The sequence below is a fragment of the Pagrus pagrus genome (genome assembly GCF_965226575.1).
Source record: "Pagrus pagrus genome assembly, chromosome: 24".
NCBI classification, from domain to species: Eukaryota; Metazoa; Chordata; class Actinopteri; order Spariformes; family Sparidae; genus Pagrus; species Pagrus pagrus.
Window position 1 is genome coordinate 12,783,360 of NC_140206.1, and position 26,803 is coordinate 12,810,162.

Below are 26,803 nucleotides of genomic sequence, written 5' to 3' on the forward strand. Positions count from 1 at the left end.
ACAAACAAATGCACAAGCACCCAAACACACACAGATAGTTTGACAGATCACACGTCTGGGGGGATGCAGGACGAGGATGTGAGAGCTAATGGATGAATCCAAGTGTGTGTGTGTGTGTGTGTGCGCCTGGGTGCCTCCCTGTGAGGGAGCATCAGAGTGTATTATCTGTCATAATAAGGAAGGAAACAAAAGCTGCACCGGCTGCAAACAGCCACAGTCAGGATACTCAAACAGTTTGTTTTTTGGGGATCCTGCGACACAGTATTGTCCTACCATTACCTGTGATCTCTGACACTGTCAAGATAGAGATAGTTAGTCATTTGAATGTGAATTTTGAGATATGACTATGAACTTTGAAAGTTTGAAAATACAACGTGTGCCTCATTTTAATATCCATGTGCAAAACATTTTCCCTTTTTCCTCTGCATGCTTTTTTCCTGGAGAAAATATCTGCCATTTTAATTTGCTTGCTTTTTTGGTTTGTATTATGTGTTATAGATCAGACATATATTCTTACTGTAGTGTTTTCTTCTCCATTAGTAGGGCTACCAATTTTTATTTAAAATAAAAGACATTTGTTTGAAAGTGGGGAAAAGTTCAGATTCAAGCTGTTAGTGACCAGTTCTACTGACCTATTACTAAACTAAGCTGGTACTGGTATGTTGTTTGCTACAAGAAAAGTCATCCTGAGTGTGTAGAAGTACTGTATTTTGGGTAGGGCTGCAACTGTTTAAGATTCTCAGGGTAAGATAACCATCTCAGACAATATTGCTATTTCACTGTTTCACAGTATCAGGGTGTAGGGTATTACACAATTCTTATAACCGTTATTGTTACTTTATAATGACGCTAAACTGAATTAAATTTGGTTGAACTAATGCTTTATTCATAACATATTGACCTTACAGACATGAAACTTGATAAAAACTTTAAATGTTATTTTTTCAATAACACCAATGTGGTAGAATTCCATACCTTAGATAAGCATATGCACAAGGTGGACAATCAACAACTTAATACCAGATCAACCTTGAAAAATGTATCACTGCAACACTAAGTTTGGGTTCCATACTGTAGACTGTAACAGGCTGGTTGTCAACTGTGGTCAGCATAGTGCAGGCTACCTGATATAAGCCTATTTTCACAGATTTTCTCAATCAGCTTCTCACACCATTTCAGTTTCAGAGTTTCACAGAAAAACAGCATTGCAGCATTCTTCCTAATCAACTGAAGTAGGAATTTATACTCTTGACGCATGATAGGGTGTGCTTCAATGCTTTTAGCCTCGCAATGACAGTGAGGATTTAGGCTTTAAAGGGGGGGTAATAATATCTTTTCAAATCAATTTGGGATCTCGGGGCTTCTAGAGACTTGGATCACACTGGATGAGCTGTATGGAGACATTTTATGTTTTTTGTTTTGCCTGTGTTTTTACAGTCTGCATCTACTGCAGTTGTTTAGGCTGTTTTACTATGAAGCTCCAGAAATGTTGTGTGGACTATGAACCTTCACCCGACTGTCCATCAGCATGGGGGTGAGTAAATACTGGCTGAAATTTTATTTTTGGGTGAACTTATCCTTTAACTTTTTTTTTTTTTTTTAATATTTTTAGTTATTTTATATATATATATATATATATATATATATATATATATATATATATATATATATATATATATATTTACAGTTGTAGGAACATAAGATACAGTATTACAGGCTGGAAGTATTGGGATCATTGAGCTATAGTAATCATATTGTCAAAAAAAAGTATTCAAATAGTGCACCATACTGTAGTACCAGTGTAGCCCTTGTGTAGAGTTGCAGCCTGCATCTGTGCCAATTTAGTTAGTTTGTTTTATTGACTGCTGTTTTCTTGGGGCACAGACACTCACACAGACAACAAACCGACATGCTCAATAGAAGCCAAAAAAGCTTTCAGTGTGTTATCCTGAACAACTTTGCTCACTCTCTGGAAACCACTCTGCGTCTGCCACTACTGTCACCCCGATTAGGGAAACAGCAAACAACAAAGTGAAGTGACAGGTGAGCGATAGTTGTAAACTAAGGCAATGCTGAGGCTCAGCTGGGTAAGGGATTCCTGTCGCTGTGGTATGCAAGCTTACATAAGATACAAGTATAAGGAATTAAAAGAGACGGAAAGCAAAAAGTTGTAAATGATAAGAAAAAAATTGTATAAAATGGAACTTGGTTGAAAAAATACATATAAACTACATGTGCCAACACACAGTGACTTTGGTTCCGTTTCACCATCCAACTTACAATCATAATAAGCTATAGTATTACATAAAACATTTAACCGCAATTTACACTCAAAATGCTGCAACATGTGATACCAATTGATAAAAACATACATTAGATGTCTTCTTCCTTCTTTTATTTTCTTTCACCAGCTGTCATGCATTTTAAATAATGCAACAAGTAAACAAGGCCATTTTATTGTCATTGTATAACACAAGGTTGTATAACTTCATGAAAATGTGTAAGTCCTTCACCTATTCAAATATAACATATATACACTGTGCACACATAACAACAACAGCACGAAACACCTTGGAATTAATTATGTAACTCATTTTTTTACAATTTCTCAATAAAGCTGTTCCTAATCCACAATGATGCAACAAGTGGCTCATCAACAAACAAAGCAGCTAACCCCTAACCCTAAACAACGACAGGCCACCGCTGTGGCTGACCCTGATGTGATGAAGCGACCTGCTCGACGGTGCGGCAACATTTTAACAAACAATCAAAGGCTAAAGGCGCAAAAGACCCCGGCCAGCATGGTTCAGGACACACATTGCATCTGAAACATACTCAACTGTGCGGATAATCTAACAAGTAGCTGTAGGCAGTGTAAATATTCAGTCCTCCTGCAATACGCCCTGTGATAAATTTGCTAGCATTAGCATCATGCTACTCCAGCTGATTCAACGGCAGACTTAAATGCTTGATAAAACCCCCACCACTCAAGCCTCTGTGCCACATGCCTACAATGTGTAATGAAATGTCCACAAACTCTACAAAAGGGAGCAGACTGTCAAGTGTTAGATCCCAATACTAAACACTCATACTGTTAGTCATACAACGATGAGGGGAGGAAAGAGATAGGGACTCACAGATGGCATTCATGGCATTTTGCTCGGGGCCAACGTGTGAGACCTCTGTAAGCCCGATTCAAAGAATGTCATTTGCCTAGTTACTCAGCAGAGCACAGCCCCAGCAGAACATGCTGTAAAGTGTGTGCGCGTACCTCAACCCACCCTTGATATTTCCCTCCGTGTCACTCAAGAGCTTGGCACCAAAGGCAAAAGTCCTTGACCTACAATCCTCTGACTACCAATATATTCTCAGTTGCTCAGAACATTTGGTTGGAAAGGCTCTTCGATTTTATCTGATATGCTCTGATTGCTGTGTTCTTTTTCTTCCACGGGTCCAAAATGGCCCCGATCTGAGCTTTGCCTTCGAGCAGCCTTCTGTTGTTTCCACAACGCCGAAGCATCAAACAGCAGTTTTTCACCAACTCGTTTATTCCCTCGTACAGTAATTGACATGAAGCTGCTACTTCATCCTGCCAAAGTAATAAGCTAATGCTCCCTGGCATTGACTGTTTGCTATTGATAGTCCCAAACTGCATGATGCTCGCTGGGGAAATTAATCATTCAGACAAACAAACAAGCAAGCAAACAAAGAAATAAATATATATATTTTAATTGTTTAGCCTAGCAGTCATCAGTATTACTTTATGTTGTGAAATGTTTAATCAGGCGACTGAGGCGACTCAGTGATATGTATGCATTACATGTTGACATTCATATTTACATACACTCATTTTTGCACGGCGGGCAGCTTATACATTCATGCAATGCTGCTGTCTTCCAGAGGATAATTGAAGGCGTGGGTAAACGCTGCAGTTTCTTCATTTATTGACACTAAGTTGTTTTTGGTTTACAGATTTTTTTCAATACTGACTCATAAAATAAATCTAATCCAATAAATCAAAGTTTTATTTTGCCAAAACCTAAACATATAATTTTGGTCTTAAGGGATCTGTCTGTCATTTATTAGGCTACTTGAACTGGCAATAGACACGCTTTTTGCTTTAACTTATCGTTATGAAATGTAATACTAGAATAATGACACCATCAGCGTTAAGATTGGTTATCTATAAACCTCCCTTTTTACTACGCCATTTTGTCTGCCATCAGGCATGAAATCTCACTGGAAAATGAAGGCTGGCAGCCTGGCACTATCTGCTTTCCTGCTCCAGTATAGACTAAACAAATGAATAAACACTTGCTGGCCATTGGAGAATAATGGAAACAATCCAGTTGTCTTTGGGATAGCACTGCCAACAATAGTACAACTTGAAAATGCTTGATGAGCAGTAATTGTCTGTTTCCACTTTAATTAAGCCATCAACTTCGTGCTATTGCTCAAACTATTAGTTTTACTATTGTTGATTCCTTTTAGCTTCTAGGGATTGCATTGTCAGTCAGGTCAGCTGGTCAGTCAGGTCAGTCAGATGGTTTTTGGGTCACCAGAAAACATCTTTTAGTTAAGATTTATACCTGCAGTACACCTTTGAGCCACATGAGGAGAGCTTGTTGGTATGTCCAGTGCTTAATTTATTAAATCAGGAGGACCCGGAGCACAGTGTGCTGGTCCAGCAGGTCAGGTGGAGAGAAAAAAGTCAAGGAATGCATCCCTAGAGCACACTGGACAACGCCTAGGAGCATATTTTCTTCGCCTAGGTATTTATTCACATTTATCAATCAGAGCATTACAATAATCCCTCAAAAATCGGCAGGGAGATGAACATAGAAACAACTCTCACTGACTGTCCCTTCATTTCCCTGTCGTTTAGATTCTGTCTGTATTCCTACAATGGAATTAAGGCAGAAAGTTTTACTCACAGCCACAAAAGGCAGCAGGCTAAGAAACCAAACCAAGTGACATGTTCCGTCTGTCTGTAGATTGATCTCCTTCGCTCTGTTTAAGCACCACGGACAGCGTCGCACCTCCACACTCACACACCCTAATTAAGTTTCTCATTCCACCATTTCACAGCACAAACGCCCACATGCTTCTGTCGAGCTGACAGTAATAATATGCCAAACCATTTAGACACGGAAAAGCATTAAACCACATGCCAGCATAGCTCACGACATGCACAGCCTCAGACGCTCTCTCTCTTTGTCAAATTAGATATGAAATGCATCCAAGTGATCTCTGAGAAGAAGAAAGTGTTGAACATGTGTATTGTTTTACTGGGCGGAAATAAATACAATAAGCCTGTTGACGCCACCTAAATGCATTTATATGAACTCATTTATAAAGTTTATCTATAACATGTGCTTTAACAAAGTTGTGATTCATCAAACGTTTTAATTTGAAATGGCAGGTTAAACCTATTGAAGATGATGTAAGGTGATGCAGAAGGTTACATCAACAACAAGGTTATGCTTAAAGTGGTTTTGGCCTAAATAGTTAATGAACAATTAACTTAACAGTTAAGAACAAGCAAAAGTGTTTAAATATGCAACATCAGTGTATTTAAGGGTCGGTCCAATAGTTTTTTTCTCTAAATTGAAATACATTACAATAATGTAAAAACACTGTCATGAGCACATATTTGAAAATGCATATTGACTATTGATGATCAGTACACATGAGCATTGGTTGTGTGGGTGTAGGCGATATACTGTAAGCTATTGCTAATAGTTGGCTAGCTCTTGGTTACAAAGCAACATAGTCTTAATAGAAAGCTGATGACCACAAAGGGAACTGAGATCACATTTGAGCAATCTGAAAATGAATTAATGTGTCATACTCACGAAAGCAACATGTGTCTGTTATATAATCTCGTCGGGATCTTTAATATGTTTTACAGTTAGAGTAACAAACCAGCTTGGGTCCGGATGTAACAGAACACATGCAAAACATTGGACACACGCTGGTTTAACATGAATTCCAATTAATATTCCTTTTTCTAAATGATCACTCCCACAGATATCATTGGATGAGGACATGCCCATATTTGACCTGGATTTGACTTAAATGGGTCATTAGTTCTTCTCTTCATCTTCAATTGTCCATGTGCAATTACCATTCTGCACCCCTCCGATCCATCGTCTCATGTCAACCCATCCATTTGCTGCAATCAACCTAAATGCAGCAAGGTGTTTTCAGCTGAAGATTTAGGCGTATACTGCATGACATATACTTTTGGTGATGCTCTTAACGTGCATACAGACAGAGCAATCAGCCTGCGAACAATGAGGGAAAATGTGGGAGCTCCAATTATGCCATGCTACATGAAAGGAAGGACTCATTATGATCATTTTTTCTCCAGTTGCTTAAGAGGGAGTTATTTGAATCATTACATATCATGGTTAAAAGGGGCTTTTTTCAGTCATTATGCCTTTGAACCACACCAATAAAGGACTGCGGCGCATTATGTGAGTACTTATTTTTATGAAGGAAACGGCTCTGCTGTTACACACAAATCTGTCTCATGCTGGGCATTTTTTATAATGGCTTACATCACAGGCTACTTTGGGAGCAGTAAATCGCTTATAAAACTGTTCGTATGCCAGTTTCCACCCATTAGACTCACTCAAGTGCTTGCTTTTGTTATTGGTATGTGCTTTTCAATAATTAACTCAACCTCTTTGGCCCAACTTGTTTTCTGCAAAATATAAATATTATATATATATCTATATATCTATATATATATATATATATATATATATATATATATCTCTATATAATATATCTCTCTATATATATATCTATATAATATATCTATATATATATAGATATCTATATATATATATATATATATATATATATATATAGTTATGCTATGCTAACCCTAACTCTATATACCTATTGTGATTTGTTGTAGCTTAATGAACATAATAAAATAATAATAAAAAAACAGGTTTGTCTTCTCCACAGTACCATAGAACTGGATCTTAGGCCTGCAAGAAAATGATATTTTCACAGCACATTATATTATTTCCTCAACTGTTCAATTTTGTTTTTTGTCCATTTTCAAAGGAAGAGTTTTCGCTGAAAACCATTAAGTCAGTGATGTGCCACCTTACCCAAAACGATGTCATTATCCTGAATTTGGATGCAAGGCTGTAGTGTTGCAGAGGCTTTTCAACCGTGCCAAGAATAAAATGCTGGTTCAATATTGAACGCTTATAAATTATGGCAGAAAAAATTGCCAGATATGCTTCTCCTTGTGTACAGTCAATGTTGAGCCAGCTGAGCTCCGGTCAGTCCCAATCCTGCCCTCTAGCCCTGTCGAGCAGCCGTGATGCATCAGCACATATGACAAGTGTGCCGGGCGTCCGTACACCCACCAGGCTACTGGCAACTTACTGTGCCGCATGTCGTGGAGCAAATGGATAGGCTCAGAGAGAGAGACGCAGCCGACCAAACACGAGTGCTTGGCCTCAAACCGACCCGCCCGATCCACATGAATGAATGTCAGTGTTAACAAACTGGTGGCAAACAAGAGTGAAGCTTGTCCATCTGAGGACGGACATGTGTGGATGTTAGAGATCCCTGTCTCCTTCCCTTTCGCTACATATCATTCTGCTTCAGTAAATTGGATTGACATGCTTTAAAGCTCTTATACTGTACAGTATGTACCTACAAGTCTATCACATCATTCTAACAATAGAAATAGTAGTAGCAAATATATATATATATATAAATATATATATATAAAAATAACTGATTTTTTTCAAATTAGCTGTACATTTATGTGAGTGGTGTAATTTCCTGGATTTTGGTACATAACCATTACTGTAGATTGTTCCCAGTAGTGTTATTACATTGTGACATTGGATTTTTATTGCCTCACTGTTTTTCAAGCAAATACCTCCGCATGAGAGATGACTTAATTAGTTATGCAGATTAAAAAGGTTAATGGTGTTGTTGACTTTCAACTCAGTTTGTGCTGTTTTCAAAATCATATTTGCATTCACACGGATTGAATTGTGCCGCCACGGCTTCATAGTGTCCTTTACACTAATAGCAGTTGTATTTGTTTTCTCAATTTGTTCAACTGTAACCATTCATTTACTGAATAAATGTTAATTTAAACTGTGGATACAAAGGAACAGCTGTCAGTTATTGTTGTCTAACTGACTAGATCAGTGTGGATGGTGAGATTTAAGCTCGAACAGATCAAAGTTTGATTGATTGACTAGTATGCTCAAATTAAAGGTTCCATATTATTCTCATTTTCAGGTTCGTTTTTTCTGTGACAACTTTAAAGAAGTCCTGACGGCTTGTTTGAAGGCACAGTTTCCTGACTATATGATTGAGTATTCTGACACTTTAACAGTATTTAAATAGCACCTTTTATAAAAGATAAAAAAAACAAGACATTTCTTGCTACAATATGGGTACTTTGAAGTCTCTGAAAGGTTTAGCATTTTTATGGAAACATTTTGCGCCTTTAATCAAATCTTTATAGAATGCATTAGTTGTTCCAAATTGAGCAACAAGTTCTGCTCTTCAAGTTTCCAAATTAGCAAGACTTATTGGTGAAAAAAATTGAAAGTTTCATAGGTATTTTATAAATTCAGTCACATTTTATCAGAACCTCAAAATCCCCAAATGTCATAAAGATTGTAAAGAGCATTTTGTACCATATTCTTTTGCAAAGTAAATTTCATTTTAGCTTCAAAGTTCCATTCATTGTTCCAGTCATAACATAATCTGTTACATTTAGACCCCCTTCTCCAACAGGTTTCACCATATCATTCTTCCTGATAAAGTGAAGTGTTTCATTTTCAAAGTTAAATTGTTATGAGTTTGATGGAGTTTGGTGGGTTTGACAGATAATTTGCGGGATAAATGAGTGTGGAAAGTGTTGGCTCTTTGAAAACAGCTAGTAGATATACTTGGACTCGTCTTTGAATGATATACACTTCCTTTGCAGGGCTTGTATCTTTAATAACAATAATTCCCAAATACTTACCTTCTTTCTTTAAGGGATTATTGTACAAAGGTGATGAAGCAAGTCCATGAATATTACTTTTAAATCTCATGTGCAGTAACACCTTTTCAATATCATGTGTCAGTATTGTGTCCAATACTATTTTGTATTACTTTTCAATATCAGTCAATACTAATCTATTACTTAATGTTTTTTCTACTCATGTTAATGTGATTTTGGCAAATGTCTGGAAAAAGAATGGGATAATGGGATTGATACATTCATATCTTATCTTTATGATTAATTAACAATTGTTCCTCAGCATGGAAGAGCTTACAGCATGCAGCCATGTTTGGTTTTTGTCAGAGATGTCCCCTTTCTGTACAAGAGGAGGAGGCTGAGGGGGATAAGAAAGGCCAACTTCTGCCTCTGCATGACAGAAAACATCCTGACACATTGCATCTCAGCATGGTGCAGTAACTGTTTGGCTGCTGACCGTAAAGCAGCCCAGCAGGGTGTTAAGCATGTGCAAGTTTTATCTACTGTTTAGTGGAGTGCATTTTGGGCTGAGATATCTTGAAATATTTGCTGTACTTAACTCAACGTTATCGATCCCGAGCTGGAGAAGATTATAAGTCCCCCTAAGAAATGCAGTGGACATGGCATTTTTCAGAACCAGACCTTTAAAGGTGGCTTCCCTCCAGGAAGTTAGAGTGGGGAAAAATTGCACTTGCCATGTGGTGAATTTTTCAAAGATATGGGTTTTAAGGGTCTTTTTTTAAATGTTGTCTAGTTTCATGGGGCGTACTGAACTGATTATCAGACCATTGGCTCTTGATGTTGATGATTTCTGGTTAAGTACAATCACAGCTGTGGATGTCTACAACTTTACTGAGTGTTTCCTATTCTGAGCAAACTGGATACACTCCTTGGGCAGATGCAGTAATAAGAAAAAGCAATCATATTGTAATCATTTTGACAGATATTGCATATTCGTTACAAGTCACAGTTTAAGAGGGAATGTTAATTATTTCCTTTCATTTTCATGGAGGAAAAACAGAAGAGATCTTGAGAATATGAATTGTGAAGGCACAACAACTATTAATTTAAAATGGTACATTTTCAACCTTTTTTAACACTTAACAAAAATTTGATTTAGATATTGCACATTGGCGATTCTGATAATATTCCAATGAATTGTTCAGCCCTTCAAGTGAGTAGTGCCCAGAGAACCACAATTAAGGATCAGCCTCTAAAAAACGACCCCACGGGTTGCATATTAAAGGCCATTTTAACATGAAATATATACTTAACATCCCAAATGTATCATGAGTGGTTGTGTCATGAATTTAAATGAAATATGTTGGTACTACCAAGTACAGATTCACGTTAATCAGTTAGTGGTGACTATAGAAATAGAATAAGGTTATAGAAGGTTATAGAGAAAAAGCAATACATCACCCTTGCAACAAGTCACAGCGAGTCAGGGAAACACTATATTGTATTGCGATATACAAAGCTGACCAGAGCAAGACGTCTCACATGAGGAAACACCTGGTCAAACATGAAATGTATCTAAAAGCTGAAGAGTGTACTGTACCATGTTTGATAGCCTGAAAGCCAGGTCCCCTGCAGCAGCTGCAGCTGACCTTACCTCCTACATGAACAACAAAGCAAAAACATCTTGTTTGACATTGTTATGCGATTAGTTAGCTAGTTTGAGTTGTTGTTGTTGGAGATAACTGAGCTTTGTTCACTTTCTTGGTTGACATTAGCAAAAATTCATCCACTAGCTTCCAGTATATCTGAAACTATTGCATGAAAAAGTATGTTACTTGGGTATTATTATGGGGGAAATATAATAGCATGCCAGCACTAATGTGGTGACAGCAACGTAACAAAAGTGCCGTTGTTTCTTCTTCGAGATGTCTTATTGTTGCCCTCTACTACTTGTTACGAATGTTCCTTTTGAGTCATTCATATTTTCTTATCGAGTCCAATACTTGGCTGATATTCCATCAATTTCTACATTTTATTCGGGTAAGTAAAAACAGTTTCAACAGCTTCTTCCAAGTCCTTGGGGTGACTGTAGCTCAGGAGGTAGAGCGAGTCATCTAGTAATTGGAAGGTCGCTGGTTCGAGCTCCCCCAGCTGCATGTTGAAGTATCATTGAGCAAGACACTGAACCCTAAATTGCTCCTGATGAGCAGCTGGCACCTTGCATGGCAGCATCTGCCATCAGTGTATGGGTGAATGTGGAAAAGCGCTACAGAGATGCAAGTCTATTTACTTCGAACAGCATGTCTGAATGCTCCATCTTAGTGCCTGCCTCTTTAAAAAGGCCCCAGTCTGCTCTGATTGGTCAGCTCCTCCAGGCCTGAGCAGACACGCCCCCCCCCGTTTACAATCTTTGAAGCAATGCCGGTCGTATTTGGCGACTTATTTTTACAGAGAGAGTAAAGCACCAAAAAAAGGCAGTGTTGGGTACGAGTATCAGAATTCACAGCACTTTACGGAAAATAAACACTGCAATTCTCAGAGACTTCTTTTAAACCTTCTCCTCTTGTAAAGGGCTGTATTGACATCTCATTTTTCATTATGTAATATTTCAAAGGTAAGAAACAACAAGCCCTCAGCTGCCTACGCTTTTGTCCTTTATAGTACGTACACATGACCCTAGCTTCTTAACATCTAATTATATGTCTAAGGTTAAGCATTATGCCTCCCACAGTTTAATTGCTATTGCGTCTAGAGAAAACGTGCATGACTGATCGTGATTGAAAAGCAAGGGAAAACTCTCATAACATTCAGATCTGTTTCAGCGAATTCATTTTATCATTGTACGACACTCTTGGTTGAGTTTTGAAGTTTAAAAGGCCTGCCGCTGCTATGAGTAATTGGCATTTCCATCCTACGCGGAGCATTCTACAGATGCCAACTGGCGTGTTTTTGATATTCTCCAGCACAGGCCAGGTGAGGAGCCTCTCGATGATGTGTGCATCGCAGGGGAGAGCCCGGTGTCGGCAGCCACCGCCGGCAGATTCGCCGCCGCCTCTGTTCTCTGTGATTTTGTGTTTTTATTTGTAGCACCATGTAACTGACAGATCTCACAAAATCGTCTCCGCTGTTTATCTCGCCGCGCCACTTGATTTATGCGTCCGTAAATAAATGATTCATGCTTTTGTGTGTGTATGTGTGTGTGCGTTGCAGTCATTACAGATTTGCTGCATCATTCCTGTCTGGCTCTGAGAAACAGCCTAGAAGCGAGCCTCACCAATTTGACAACGAGCTGATCTGTTACACAATCTACCCCAGTGTGCCGCTGCGACTTCTATCTGGCTGCAGCTAGTTATGTGTTGTGTTTCGGCTGCACGTGTGGCTCCCCTGTCTGTCCTCCCTCCCTCCCTCCTTCCTTCCTCTCTGCGTTACATCATTCTCCCAAAGGTTGTTGTCACCTAGCAGAGCGTTGCTCGGTGGTCTGTTTCGTCTGCAGGAAAAAAAAAAAAAAACAAAAACCTGCACATTTGGCTGACAAGCTGTTCGGATATCCGCTCATCGAAAGGCAGAACACACAGATTGACTCCCGCCGCGCTTTGGGGATCTGCAAAGCAATGCGCGCTCAGGTACCGACCGGGAAACTTGCAGACGCTCTTGTAAGCGATGATATCACTCTCTGCTCCCGTGTAATTAAACGCAATCCGTGGCGCCGTCATAATGCGCAGGGTACAATTTCATTTGCCGCTAAGGACGGTGTGTGTGGAATTAAAAGAAAGAAAGGGGGAGGAGGGTGCGGGAGAAATAATCAAAAGGGGGAGAGAGCTAGGAACCCAAACAAATGTCTCACCTTGGGGAGAGCTCAAATGGCACACTGGCTTTCACAGAGGGGTATATTGCTTTTCACAATTACCCATAAACAAGGCCTGGGCCTCCTCAATGAGGTCTCAGGTATTTGTTGTAATTTTCTCTAATCTCTCCTCCAAGGATGTGAATAAAATTCAGCCGACCCACAAACTAGCGGGGTAATAATGGGTGTAATTAACACAGCGGGAAGACTGATATGATGTTTATGCCCTCCACACGCTGTTACCCTCTTTTTTTTACCATCTCAGACCCATCCTTCACTAGCAGCGTCTCAAGCTAAAGAAATACTGCCTCCACCTCCATCTTTACTTCTTTACCTCCTTCTCTCTTTGCTTCTGTGTCTCTCGGCCTTCACCCCTCTCATTGTATCTCCCTCTGCAGTTCACACTCTCGCTCGCCTCCTCCGCTCTTTTCTTCAGTTCAACAGCGCCACCCAGTGTCCCGGCCCCCAAATTACACCCTTTACATAACCATTGTTGATGAGGTTTTCATTTTGAACATCTGCTCATATCTAATTTTTTTTCTCCCCTCACTCATTAAGGCCGTTACATTTTATTGATGTCAGCTTTGCCCCGCGTATTAATGATTTATATGCATGCCCACCATAATAAGTTTGATTAATTGAACAAGACTTGCTTGTCGGAGGGGCCTTCTGGGTTACGACGGCGGCCGTGACACAATTTTCTTTTTTATAATGGCAGTAAAGTGGGAAAAATAACATTATTGTCCCGGTGACAACTTGTTTTGGATGTATAAAGCCAGCGAGTGTGGGATTTGATCAGTTTCACCAGAAACAATTAGGCATTTTAATGAAGGTCTGACTGGATGCCAGATCAGAAAGTAATTAATTGTGGTGCCTGATGTCAGTGCAGTGTATGGATGGTGTTAATCTTAATACTAGCAGTAGTGTGAAGTTATATATTCTTCCTGTCTTATTCACTCTACAGTATATGCTTTATCCATTTACTGTTGAGCTGGCATTACAAATGTGAGAGAACTACCATATCTTTATACTGCGGACTGTCCATAATGTGATGTTTGAATGTCTTGCTTCATGTGTATCCTGAAGAAATGAAGGTAATAATAACTGTTATTAATAAATTGTTCATTTGACTTTAGTTAATAGTCATTTCAGCATTAAAAGGTGCAATATGTAAGAATTTCTCAACTGTGGAATACATACTTATAACAAGCAGGGGGCAGCATATCAGCCAACTGCTGCTAATTGCAGCTGCCGTCAGCTAGTTAGCTCGGTTAGCCATTCATCTAGCGGCCCAAACTGGGAGGTGGAGTATTGGTGTTTACACCCAGCGCTAGCACAGGAGCTTTGCTTTGCTAACTGGTAAGATATCCCTGCACTACAATACATACACAACATAACTTCAAAACTGTTATTTCTCCGCAGTCTGTTGATGATTTGATTGAGTTTCTGAATGTTTTCAACTAAAATTCTTCCATATTGCACGATTAAATACTTTATAAGCCCTTTATTAAGTGACTGTATGTTTATAAACTTTATAATGACCATCCAGATAATGTTCATAGATGAACCTCACAGTATTTATTAACCATTTAACATGTGCGAACAGTTTGCATGTGTACAAATTGCTAGTATCTATTTCACTTTATGGATTTTTTTCTACTTCCTTTACCTGTGTCACTTTTCCATTCCAGCCTTGTTGTCTTTGTCGTTGGATTGAGACAATTAAGCATGTTTGTTCTTCGTCTTGCGACGCCGCTCTCATGCTGTCGCTGTAGGCGCGGAGCCACAGACGCATGGTGTTCGTCTAAAGCTGTCGATTGTTGATTTAAACCCTTTTTCTGTCACTCTGTCTTTTTCCTTTTCTGCAAGAAAACTCATCTCACAATCAAAAATCTGAAATGCGGCACAAACTCCTGTTTGAAATGGAAGTTACACAATGATATATTAAAAAAATATATATATTGCAAGGTGCTGATTAATTTTTCATATCAAACTTTCTTGCCAGACATTTCTCCACAGGGCCTGTGTGTGTGTGTGTGTGTGTGTGTGTGTGTTGCTGGGTTGAGGGTCAATGCACTCTTAATCCATTTAATTCAAAATGTAAATTGAAACGGCTTCGCTAATAAGAATTATTGAGCCCTCCTTCTGAATCCTTTATTTTTACTCTGTTAATAAGAATCATTTAAAAGGGCAAAGATTTTCTTACTTTGCCAATTTCATAGAAAGTCCACTTCATGAAACGCTTATTCATGGAAATAATTGGCACCAGTGTAGCCTATAGCTACCATGTTCCATGCTGAACGTATGGCAGTCATTATCGATAGATTATTAAGTACTTAGGACTGGATACATGTAATAGATTTACATAATATTATCTGCTTAATTAAGTTTGAGTTGCCTCCAGTATTTGTTAATGATCTAATTAAAGCTTTTTAAAATGAATTTAGGCAATTATTTAGGAGAATTTATGATAACAACAGTTCATGGGATGCAATTAGTTCAACTACCGACTGATGAATCAGCTGGCTCTGTAACAGCGTGTTGCATTTTTGTCAGGTCTTGGCTGAGGGAAAGTTGATGCTTACTGTCAGCTCTTATCTTACGGATATTCTTCATAATACAGACTCATGATAACATTTGGTTATTATAGTTTGCATAGCACCCTTCTTAGTTAGTTTGGATATATGGAGGTAGGAGGGCTCCAGACTCATTTTTCACACTGGTTGCGCCAGTACTCCTAATTTAGGCGCCCAGTGAGCCCTGTGTACGTATGTATATTTGTATGCATGTATAAATGTATGTGTGTACAAAAAACATGTCCGTACAAGTGTTTATATAGGTGTTCAACCCAATTGCCAGACTAAATGTTGGGAATGCACATTTCTGCAAACCACAAATATGTTGCAACTTTACGTTAACTAAGGTTTGATATCCTTTTTTATGTTGTGGCAATGCTGTGCTCACGGTCCTGTTAGGTTTAGGCACAAAAAACACTTGGAAAGGATCATGTTTTGGCTGTTTTTGTCGCCACTAACACGGTTGGAAACCGTCTTGAAGTGGTATCAGTCTTACAAATGTTGAATAAGCCCTGTAATGGCTTTGAGTTTTAAACGAAAGCACAGATATACAGTATAAGCTGCTCTTTCATCTCATTTTTCATTATGTAATAGTTCTAAAGGTAAGAAACAGCAAGCCTGAGCCGCCTACGCTCTTGTCCTTCGTAATATATGTACACATGCAGCTTTGCAACATTTAATTATATGTCCACAGTTAAGTATTATGCTTCGTGCGGTTTACTTTCTCTTGCACCTCAAGAAAATGTGAATTAGCGAAAAGCTAGTGAATACTCTCTTGATGTCAAAACACCATTGTAGCTTTTCAAAAATATCCAGTGGTTTAAAAAAATGATGAACTGGGGTCACTGGCTTGACAGCCTTCTCGCCTGTAACTACACCACCATCCCCACGGCGTTCCTATATGACAGTCAGGTCAGAAACATGTCATGTGAATTTGACAGGTTTGTAGAAAAATATATAAAAAAATAATAATAATTTTGAAAAAGAAAAGTGGAATCAGAAAAAGTACACGGAGGCTTCAAACCATACCCAGTTTAAAAAAGAGATGGATGTGAAGTTACCAAGTATAATAACAGTGCCCCCAGTATGTATTATTGTACCAAAAACAGAACATGTAATTGTATTAGAAAGCATTCCAACAGACTGACCCGTGAAGAAAAAAGTCAACCCCTGCACTCTCCCACTGTAATACACGGTATCCATCATCAGTGGGCCCCTGGAGGTGTTTCATGATAAGGTGTTGTAATATAGTTTGTGCGCTGTTCCCATTTTCCCCTCAACCTACCTCATCTACTTGTAATTGCAGTGTGCCGTTTCATACATTTCCCATAGGGGCTTGTTTCAGTCCCCAGAGAGCAGAGGTGAACTTGTGTTGGTTAAATGTGTTCATGAGAGACAGAGGCTTCCATCAAAACACGTCTCAGGGAGAGAAAAACAGCACAGGATTTAAATGCGCAATGGCCAGTTGGGCTCGCTCCTCAGATGGACTAGACATAAGAATCGTCACGAACTCTGCCATCAGTCTAGAGACGGACGTGATTATACAGTATAAGCACTGGCGGAAGAGAGAGAATGAAAATAAAGAAGTACATGATATTACGATGCAAGCCTTGAATATACTGTTATCCGCTGTATAAGTAGACCTCGCATTTGTAATCATTTGAGAAATCCATTCAAAAGGTTCTGCCTGAGCCGCGGTGATTAAACATTTGCAGGTTCCAGCTTCTCAAAGATAAGGATTTGCTGCTTTTCTTTATCAATTATCAAAGTAATAGAAGAGACTTTGGACTGTTGGTTGGACAAAAAACACATATTTAAAAATGTCCCTTTGGGTTTGGGGAAATTGTTATGTCTATATCTCTCAACGTTATCGGGCCTCTGAACTGTAGTCCATATCTAAATTGGGAGAAACTCAATTTGAATTTAACTACTTAACAATGAGCCGCAAATCCTCCCCATCACTTCATGTTGGTGCATTGCATTTTGGTCTTTCTAGTTTGTACTTAAAAAAAAACTTTGTTCACATGGACATGATATCACATTGTCTGTTGGAGGACTTGGAGAAGGCTTGTGGTATCGGTCCTGCTCTAATCAACACTGCTTCCTCGACTAGTGATCTTTTCTCCCTGCCCCCTTTAAACTTCAGTTCACTTCAAGCTATTCAGTAGCTCATCAGTCATCCCATCAAACCCGGACGTATTAGATGGAACGGTTGTGATTGCCCAGGCATGGACGAGGTCGGGTGGAAATGTGTCTGAATGGGAGAGAGGCTACACGTATCTGCCAGAGCGGAAAAAAAACATGAATTCGCAAATGAGCCTGGTTCTCCGGCTGGTTGGAACGGTAGTGACAGCTCTACAAACCAACAAACAAAGTGTTCCCAACATAAAAGAAGATTATTGTTCAATTATGAATCATACTGTACACTCTGCAGCGTAAGTACACAGCCTATAGTCTGTTCCAGACAGCCGCCTCAGATTGATAGAGAAATAACAGAGACCTGGGTATAATGGTTTGAAAGACTTGTTCTCAGAGTCAGCTGTGACGGTTCCAAATGCCTTGGCCGCTGCCTTTTAATTCCTCTCAAACTAATTATGTTCATTTGCTGTCTGGCACCATACACATGTGCCATCATCTCTGCAGCTCTGGATCTGTGTGTATGTTGCATGTGCGAGCTGCGTTTCCAACTCTTTTGCAGTCCCACATCGTCTCACTGCCACACAATGGCAGTGCCAATCCAGCATCCAACACAAGTCAGGACTAAGCTATCTGTGTGTGTGTGTGTGTGTGTATGTGTGTGTGTGTGTGCCTGGCAGTCAGTCAGACACCTCTGTAGTGGCTGTGAGAACGTGATTGGAGTCCCAAGTCGTCTCACGCTCCCAAAATGCTTCAGCGCCGCACAAAGGTGGTGTCAATCTACGCGGAGTCGGTCAGCAGGAGTCCTCCTGCTAACTGCCTGCAATCGGCCACATACAGCCAGGCAGCTGCCAGCGTTACAACATACTTAAAGTCTTCTCTGTTCCAACTTCTCTCTTTCTCTTCGCTGTGTCTTTCAGCAGAAATCGTTCTCAGATTGTTCCATCAACGCTTTCTTTCTGCTTCTGTCTCTGTGAGGAGTCTACTTTTTAAATCTTCCCTATCTCTAAAAAAAATCTTTTAAAAGGTCTCCCTTCCAAAAACTTTTTTTTCCCCTTATCTTGAAGAAAGCAACTTTTCTTAATTGTGCACATTTTAAATTGCCTTCCCAGAACACAAGAAAAAAGCAAGATGCTTTTAGAGATGTAATTTGCCTTTTTCTTTTGCATCGATGTCTACTGTTTAGCTACGGGCAAAACTCCTCTAAACTGCAATTTCATGCTAATTCGAGCTAGACTGTTTGTATCTGCCTGTCAGCATACTGTACGGTTGTCTTCTACAGAGATGCTAAATATATTTCCAAGAAATGGCGCCTGCGAGCAAAACAGTACATTGAACCAAAACTTGTAAACATGTCGTTTGCTTTCCTGTTCACTCTTGAAACTTGGCTCCACAATGATGTCGGTGGGTGACATCCCACGTACAAAAATGTGTTTTGAAGGTGTCACATTCTTGTTTACTTTATATGGAGAATTCTAGTAATAATATCGATGTTAGTCATCTAAAACTGTTCTGGGGGGTTAAAATGCCCTCTCCTGGTTTAAAAAAATGACCAGTGGTTTCAATTTTGACTTCACCTTTTGCGGTGATGTCTTGCTGAAGAGTCCCCTCTTATGTGCACAGTGTTGGCAAGCAACCAGGGGGTGCTATTCAACTACTGTTGCTCAGGGTTGTCATGATTTTGATTCAAAAAGAAAATGGACTGAAATGAGCTTTCAATTTTGATTATCTAATTGTGTCCATCACGCTGCATTTTAACAGTTTGGCCACCATGTCAAATTGGCTTCAAAGCATGATGCTCTTCCGGGTGTTGTGGAACTCCAGATCGGTCTTGGTCTTAAGACCACTTATCGAAGGTCTCATCTTGGAAAAGACCACATTTTTACCCGGTCTCGTCTTGGGCTCAGATCAAGGGGACTCTAGAATTCATTTCACTGGGACTTGCACTGGTCTTGGTCTTCGCTTTGTCCTTTCCTGCCTCAGTCTTGGTCTTGATTTGGTATCAACGCCTCAAAGTCTTGATCTTGTCCCGGTCTCTATACACTATGGTCTTGGTCTCGACTCGGCCTATATACACTCTTGTCCTGGTCATGACTTGGTCTCAGTTAAGCTGACTTTGACTACAACGATTGCTCCAAGACTTTTCAAGGATTCCTCCCAGTGATACGTCTTTTATGAAAAACGCGCGAGACCACAGTTGCTGTCACTTATCACTTATGCAACGCGCAAACCACAACAACTTCAACATACCCCGTAATTATAATCAGTGCGGCGATCTGACGACTTTCAAAGTGGTGTATTGTGAAGGCGACCTGCCTGCTCGACTTTACGGAGCAGGGACGGGCAGAATCAACAGTGTTACTTACTCTTTAACCCTGTTGTCAATGTCTCGCGATTGTTTTTTTCAATCACAAACATGAGGAAAGAATCACATTTGTGTTTTCTGATGTATTCCAAAGTAAACTTCCACTCCTAAAACACTATGCATGTGTAATGCAGGAGATGCGGTGTATATGCACCCTATGTGCGCAGCATCATTTGCATTTGAGTCTATCCTCCCAAAGTTTCGAATGGAGCTCATCCAGCACCGTTCTCCGTGAGCCGGCATCCAGCTCTCACTTTGATGCGAGTGCCAATCTGAGATTGAAATGTTACATCACGACCTTGGTCCCGGTAGCAAATACAGTACAGCAGAGGAGAGAAAAAGGAGAGCAAATAGAGATAAAGAAAGACTTTTTTTGGAAGCACATGATATAACCATGCACGTATTGAAGGTTTTCATTTTTTGGAAGTTTGGACATCAGTAATGTCGCCATTAAAACAGCAGATGCAGGATGTATTAAATTAATTCAATTCTGTATACGAAACACGCCGCATGAAAAGACATTTAGTTTACCATATGGCTGTATGAGTTTTTCAAATTGATCACACCGAGGCATCTGGGCTGCGTGTCCCTGAGAGTGATTTCACCTGACTCATCTTCAAACTCAATGAGGTACCGCTGTGGAATCAGGCAGCAACGTGACGTGATTTATTTTCTCGAAAACTCAATTAATACAAAATTGTCCTTGCCGCATTAACTGGCATACTAATGAAGAGCTCTGCCGCTTACGTTTTTGAATGACATATTTGCAAACCTATCGTAGGAAATGCAATAATGTCTGAAAATTAGAGAGGTCAATTGGTTTAATTGAGTTGCAATGGGGATGTGTGAAGGTTTCCCTCCATATATTTCACTTCTTTTAATAAAAAAGATTTGCAGGGTGAACACATGATTTATTGACTTGTAAATGCCTGCATTATTTATGTGGGTCAGCAGGAGGAATCTCAAGAAAATCCTGTTTGTTGACGGTGCAGAGAGGATAAACAGAGGTGCCGTGATAGTGAAAATTAGATTTAAGTCAATCCTGATCTGTTTTGACACCCAAAGCCATATCGAATTTATTTACGGCCAGGCTCTCATTATGAGCGCCATTCTCTCCCACAGCACCCGTAACCTTTTTAAAATATCTCACCGACTCGACCCAAACTCCTCCAGCTGACGAAAAAGCTGCTTGCATGGTGTGCAGAAGCACTCGCGACTCCCTTACAAGTCATTATCAATCTGTTCCTTTCCTTCCACTCCTCCTCCCACATGCTGGAGTGGGCAAGAGAGCTCAGATCTGAGAGAACTTTCCTTGCATTAGGCTCCCCCATCTGTCTCTATCGCTTTTACAAACACACATGCACACACACCGACACTCCGCGGTCTTGTTCTACAGTGATACTTGAGATTAACAATTAGACGTTTGCAATATGCTTGGGTGGAAACGGAGCTCTCATAATGGGGAATTACATCACATGGTGGGTCGTGACATTTAATTTCCCTCTGTGAAGTTCTCTGACTGACTACAGATGATTCACAATATAAGTGCAACTGAACATTTTCATTGGTCGCACTGGTGCACCTGAAATTTAGAAGAAAAACATGCATTTGCACCTTAATTTCATATAAAATGTATTAGTGGGTGCGCCTTAATTATGTGCTGGCACAAAGTTACTCTGGAGCCATGTCAGCACTACAGCAGCAACAAACCAGGAAGACGTTAGCGTTATGCACAGCTTTAAGAGATGACAATAATTTGCGATGAAAGAACCTGGAGCCTTGTAAAAGCAGACAACCAGTTAAAAACAAGAGCAGAATATAAATAAATACAAATTTTAAAAAATACCCGAAAGCAAGTCTAAACATATGGGTCTTCCGGCTTTTTAATGCGTCAAGAGCGTCCACAGAACTCAGATCTGTGTCTTGTGTTAAGCATTGTGATTCGAATCAAACAGACGGCAGAGGAGAGACAACAGTTGGAGAAAATAGAGAGCGAAAACAGCTTTTAATCAAGAATGGACTCATTCTTCCCACGGGCAGTTCAAAATCCGTCTGACTCACATCTGAATAATGATTAGCAGCAACGTGAAGCGCCACTACTAGACAAAGCACAGAGATACGCTTTGAGCAAACACACCCAGTGGAATTATGTGGCACAAGATCATAACGCAAGGTAGAAATGATGATGCTCTGGACGTTTGCTTGAGGAAATTTACTCTGACTGGATCTCTGAGTTTAAATTGTTTTCTCTGCCGTTTTGCAGGTTTCATCTTGGATCAATAATATTCTCCAGCGGGGAAAATTGACAAATTGCCGACTGACTCTTACAAATGTAGTATATATTCCATTATATCTTTTTCTATATTATAATCTGTTAAAAGTTTTGATATTATTGCATATATGCTTATACCGATATATATCGATCTGTGAGCAGCCAGTATTCAGCTTTACATTTGATGCAACAATCCACAATTCAGCTATTCAACTTCAGTTTCTTCCGTTTTCTCTTAGTAAACAAAAATGCAGTACTACGAGGGTTATCCTGTAATCAGATGGAATGTAACAAGCACATTTACTCAAGTAATGTACAATTTTGACGTACTTCTACTCAAGTATTTCCATTTTCTGCCACTTTATACTTCCACTCCACTAGAATTTGGAGGCAAATAACGTGCTTGTTACTCACGCCACTCATTTCATATCTTTAGTTATTAGTTACGTTCCAACTAAAGTACTGAAACAGCCCTTCTTATGGTCATCAATGATCAAATAGTTCATATCTGATTTCAGTGCTGCATTAAATACAATTAACAATAAGGCTTGAGTAGTGTGCTGGACTTAATACCTCACTACATGCCTGATTTTTCCCTATCTCTGCGACTATCTCTCTATAACTTGTGAAATGCTGGCACATTCTACCTTAAATCATCTAAGAGACACATACTGTATATGTAGAGTTAGATGCTTTTTGGTGTAGGTGCACATAACCTTTACTTCTTGTTTCTTGACTTTTTGTCTGTAAATGCCCTTTATGGCTTGCTACATCTTGCCACGTCGCTTTACATGCGTTTCATGTACATGTCACTTGTCGGCAAAGGATAAACAGTCCCTTTTATGCATAACCAAAGACTAAACCTACCCCTCACCACTGACCTTCGTCAGTTCAAACCACTCCATTACGTCGGCTGTAAAACCACAGTACCAGACGTTATCAGGCTGAATCTACGTCTCTTCCTTTCTTCCAACTCTCCGAGAAAAAACATTGCAGCAGAGACTGTTGAGCTCTTATCAAAGATGAATGTGGAGGAGAGGGTTAGCCAATAGAAAGAGAAAAAAGGAAAAACATTCCGTTCCATCATTCTTCAAGTGTTAAATGATGTGTGGGTGTTATCATCAACTTTTAATCCCCTCGGAGAGGAAATGTAAAAGTGGGAGACATGAAGGAGAGGACTCTCTCAAGCACAAAAAGCATGCGCAATTTGCCATCTTCTCAAGGATGTGTGTGGGCCGGAACTCGAACTCACCACGCAGCGCATTTAAATAGCAGATCTAAGGTGGCCATGGCCGTACCTGTCATTAAATGCATGATGCCGCAAGGTCGGAACCAAAAAGCACTATCTGTCGACTTCGAAAGAGTAGTCGGGCAGCCGGGTGAGAGATGCAAAAACTAGCATAAGTTGTTAGTTTCCCACATGATAATGTACAATCTACCAGCAGGTGTATCCAGACAATTTGGACTTGCAATGTTAGGCTTTTTGTGGTGCTTCAAGGATTGTTCCCTCCCGTTGGAAGAGTCCATTGAAGCCTGCTTTTGATTAATTGTTAAAGTTGATGATGGATTGCTTCTTTCAAATTGTTAACTGTAAGAACTTAATACTACCAAGTGAAGTTTTTGGAACATGAAATGATTTAAACAATTTCTACTGTCTTAAGGAATAGTTGCATTTATTCTGTAACTGTATTTTATATCAGGGATCACAAACTCAAACTATCTTGGGGCCTCTGTTGGTTTTGTTATCTCCTAGGAGGGCCACTACAGCGTTCAAGTGCTACAACTAAAGCACAATATTTCAGAAAATTGAGTTTTTTTTCGTTTCCATTGTTAACATAGCAATATAAAAATGCAAATAGCTGTTTTGCAGCGCTTCTACTCGTATTTTCTTCATACTTAACAAGAAAAAATGCAAACAGAAGTATACATCTGTGTGCACATTAGTTTTTGACAGTGCAAATATTGCTAGTTATATATAATTTATTTACACCTTGAACTGCGCTTGTAGTCCATGTTCTCAGCAGTCGGGCTTACACCGATTACATTACTCTTACAATATTCCCACAGACTGAATAGAACTTCTCCCTGACATGTTTAAAAATGATTCGCTGTCAACACTGAACACATTATTTTCCTGTGACGAGTCTACATCAAAATAAAAGTCAGCTTGTGTTTTGTAAATAGAATTGTGTTGGATGGTGTAGTTTAAATTAGTGTCAAACAACGACAACCCAAAAACTAAATAAAAAATAATGTTGCGGGCCAGACTATATCATGTTTTCAACATCAGGCCGCTGGCGGGATGGAGAGGGGGGAAGTGGCCTGAGGGCCGTCGGTTTGAGACCCTTGTGTTATATAGATCCACAGAGGTTGCAATATCCACTGCCCTCCGCTCAGTCTTCACACACCTTGAAAATAACAACAACTACATCAGAATGCTGTTCCTTGGCCTCAGCTCTGCATTCACAGGGTCATCCATGAAGCTGACTGGAAAACTTAACAATCTTGCAGAGTTGTGCACTGAGAATAGTGTACTGCTCAACATCAGCAAAACCAAGGAGCCGATTATTGATTTTAGATGAAAAAGTGGAGGCAAAGACACACACACCCCTGTTTTCATCATTTGCATTGTCTGCTCATGAGATATATAGACAATATGAAAGGATAGAATGAAGTAAAAGTGAAATAAATCATCCCTCCAGTAATATCCATGTATGTTTTTCACTTACGCACTTAGAAAAACAAAACATTGTGTTGAAATCCTACAATGCCCGTGCAGTAGGACTCATTGTGTTGCTGAAAGGCCTCCTGCATTGTAGTTGAATTTGCTGCTACGCTTATGGTACTGTAAGCTGCAGCAGTGATAGCAGAGTGACATGAGTTAGTGGAGCTATGTCGCGCAGCGAAGCTTATTCCAGTCATCACGCAGAAGGATTGCTTTCAACGTGGCCCAAAACACAGCAGTCAGACTGAAGTGTTAAAACAATGCAACCCCGGGTGAAAAAACAAAACTGCTTTTCCCTGCCTCCATTTGTGATGATTTATTTCCTCAAGGTGTGAGCCGCCTGAGCAATATTACCACCAGGCCTCACATAATGTAGATGAATGGTAGCATCTCATAAGCCCTTTAGATTGGGTACACTGGGTTCATGGGGCATTAAAGGAGTACTGCAGCAATATGTGATCTTTGTCGACCTCTACTGGTGAGTGAGGCGATACTACAGGTGAGCTGATGGAAATGATGAGGGCGTAATACAGAGTGTGTACACATGCAATCATGTAATGCAGTAATAACTTACTGTATATGAGGGGCAGTGGGAATGTATTCATGATGTTTAGCTTAAGTTTGTGTATTCTTTCAGTACAAAATGTAAGTAAATGGAGCAGGAAGAAGAAAACTCGGCCCGGTTTTTCAAAGTAATAAGCAATATAGACATGGAGGATCTGACAGTGATTTCAACAGCCTTTAGCTGCAATACAAGCACACAGCGAAAACACAATATCAGTCACATTCCGCTAAATATATCATGTATGATGTGATCAAAAGCTCCAAAACAGTTACTAATAAATGGACTTTGTGGTGACATTATTTTACTTGTTACTATACGGCGGTTTCCAAGGTCAAGAATGAACACTGAAACTCATAAATTGCACTGTTAAAGGTTGTATTCGAAGCCTTACCACTTGGCAGCCATCTTGGCAGCAGTTATTTTTGGCTGATAAGACCAGGCCCCTGTCTAAATGAATGGGGAAAGAGTAATAACTTCCCTTTATAAAAAGGTGCACTATGTAGTTTTGGGGAATACATTTTAATCAGAAGAGAAAGACCTTCATTGACAGATGTTTCAATGCCAAAACAAACTAGATAAACAAACTGTATTCGTTTTGAATAAACTGAATAAACAAACTGACCTTAAAGGTTGTTTATATGTGGCGGACCCTGCCACCTTTCTAGCTTTAAAGAGTGTTCTGGGACCTTATTTTCCTCCTCCAGTGTTAGCTTGGATTGACTCCAGCCCCCTGCGATCCTGCAAAGGATAAGTGGTTACAGATGATGGATGGAAAGAGACTCAACGATCAACCAGCTCTCTGTAGAAAGTTGCATATTGTTGCTTTAATGACCTCACCTTTCTTGGTAACCCTGTGCATTAGCGTGATATCCTCCAATTCCAGGCCAACACGACTGGCTGATATGTTTCCTGGTTTAGCTGTTAGAAATCCGACCGTTGGCTTTCGGGGGGAATAAACAAAGTGACCTTAAAGGAACACACAATTTCATACTGATTTACTTTGTTTATATTCGCCCCCCTTAATTTCCTTCCATGATCGACCTTTAAAGAGGAGCGAGCCAACACTTCCCTGCTTCCCCTCAAAACTTGCAACTTCTGTGACAATTTGGCTGTGATAAACACTGCACATTTTTGGAGTGGCCCTTTCATTGTGACCGGTCCACAGCGCACCTGTGCACTGTTCAATCAGCATGCTGATGAGCCACATCTGTCAGGTGGATGGATTATATTGGCAGAGGAAAAGTGCTCACTTACGGGGATTTAAACACATTTGTGCCCAAAATTTGAAAGAAATCAGCTGTTGCATCCACAGGAAGAGATATTTTACTTATTCATGT

The 26,803-nt window shown here is 39.8% G+C and overlaps 1 long non-coding RNA gene across 1 annotated transcript in view; it reads right to left on the reverse strand.

The window, feature by feature from the left end:
• The window catches only part of LOC311253181, a 151,876-nt gene extending 125,294 nt beyond the window's left edge, over nt 1-26,582 (reverse strand). The window contains exons 1-2 of the long non-coding RNA XR_014621632.1: nt 26,304-26,582; nt 26,089-26,204 (exon numbers count right to left, since the gene is read on the reverse strand). This is a non-coding gene — a long non-coding RNA (uncharacterized lncRNA). The remainder of the gene's footprint in view (nt 1-26,088; nt 26,205-26,303) is intronic.
• Nucleotides 26,583-26,803: the final 221 nt, after the last annotated feature.